The following is a 1,731-nucleotide window of genomic DNA, read 5'->3' as shown; positions in this document are numbered from 1 at the left end:
TGGGGGGCCGGGGGTCCCTGGGGCCGGGGTCCCCCCTCTCCCCCGGGCTGCCCGTGACAGCGCGGCCGCCCCCCGCACTCCCGCTCTTGCACAACTGCGGCTGCTTCTCCCGGGGCCGCGGTGGCCCCGCTGCGGAGTTTGGCCATGGCCGGGCTGGTGGCACTGGGAGAATGTTTACCCAGTGATGGGGCTGTCCATCCCTCCGTCTGTCTGTCCGTCCCTCCGGCCGCCCCTGCCAGCCGCTTTTTTCCAAGCTGCGCACGTCTCGTTCCCTGCTATTATTGATCTATTCAGTAAATACTTTAGTGAGCTCGTCAGCTCAATGGCCGGGCTTTTCAATGTGCGAGGGGCTGCTCTTGGCAGCCGGAGAGCGGTGAGGAGCTGGCAGCCCAACGCGCCGGCAACCGGCGGCGGCGGCGAAGTTCCTCGCAACGCCTGAATGCGCGGTGCAGGAGGCTGTTTTTCCCTTGAAAAGCAGAGGGATGGGGGTTCGCAGTTGGCTCTCTGCGCTTCCCTCTTATGGATTCCCTCTGTCCGGATGGGAACGGCCTAACGAAGGCGGGAGACTGGAGCAACTGATCGGCGAGGGTGCTTTGGGAAGGTTTTCTCATCCCCTCTCTGCGCCCACCTTGGAGCGGACCAGGCGAAGCTGCCGGCGTTTGGTGTTGTGGCAGTGCCTGACCCATCACCGGGTCGCAGGGATGGAGGAGGAGGAGGATGGGGCAAACGCCAGATCCCTGCCCCAGATTGGTGTCTGGGGCTGCGGGAGGCTGGAGCCTGCGGTTTCCATCCCTCCGGCCCCTCCTTGCCCCCGCTGGAGGTCCGGGCGCTTAATTAGTGGCCCTTGAAGGGAGGTGGCAGGAGCAGAGAAGCTCACAGCACCCGGCAGCCACCTCTGCTCAGCTGACACCCGCGCGGTCGTTAGCGCAGGGTTGATTAACCCGCTGGCACCGGCGCGGCAGTGCAGGTGATGGTTAACAGCTGAGCCCGCCGGGGTCACCGGCTCCCAGGGACCCCGGAGGTGTCATCCCCGCTCGATGGTGGCTCGGAGCAGCCGGCGGATCCCGAAGTTGGTGGGGGCGGGAGGGACAGGCATCACTCATTGCATAAGCTGCGTTGCCTTTGGAAACGAGGCTGCGGAAGGATGATGTGCTGGAGGGAAGTTCCTCCATCCTCTTCGCCACCCGTGGGCCGGAGCGGGGCAAAAGCCGGCACAGAGACGCCCCCTCCTTCCAGGGGCACGTTCCCCTCCTGAGGGGCTCCCCTTGGGGGTGATGGTGGGGTTGAGGTGGCCGTTCTGGTCCCCCTGGAGCCTTGGGCAGCCCGGCAGGGCCAGGGGTCCTCTGGAGAGCAGGGCAAGGAGCTGTGCAAGTCTGTGGGCAGGAGGAGGCAGAGGGGGCTCGCGAAGCCCCCCGCTCCGGCAAGGGTGCAGCTGGGCTGGCCGGGAAACAGAAGGTGACACCTTGGTGGTGCCATGGCCCCAGCGGTGCTGGCCGGGCTCTGGCTTCCCCGGCTGCAGGTCACTTGGTGCGGTGGGGCTCTGGAGGAACCGTGCCGGAGCCGGTGCTGCCCCAGTGCCACAGGTGGTGGGGTGCAGGGTCCCCGTCCTCGTCCAGAGACCCAACTCCCCCAAACCGCTGCCTTGGTCTGCAGCCCTGGAAGCTGTGCTTTTGTCCTGGCTTTGGCTGCAGGAGAAGGGGGGGGGCAAAGTCCCGTGAGGGGGGGGGGCAA

Source organism: Charadrius vociferus, unplaced genomic scaffold (assembly GCF_000708025.1).
Source record: "Charadrius vociferus isolate BGI_N301 unplaced genomic scaffold, ASM70802v2 scaffold2550, whole genome shotgun sequence".
Lineage (NCBI taxonomy): Eukaryota > Metazoa > Chordata > Aves > Charadriiformes > Charadriidae > Charadrius > Charadrius vociferus.
This window is presented reverse-complemented; position numbering follows the sequence as displayed.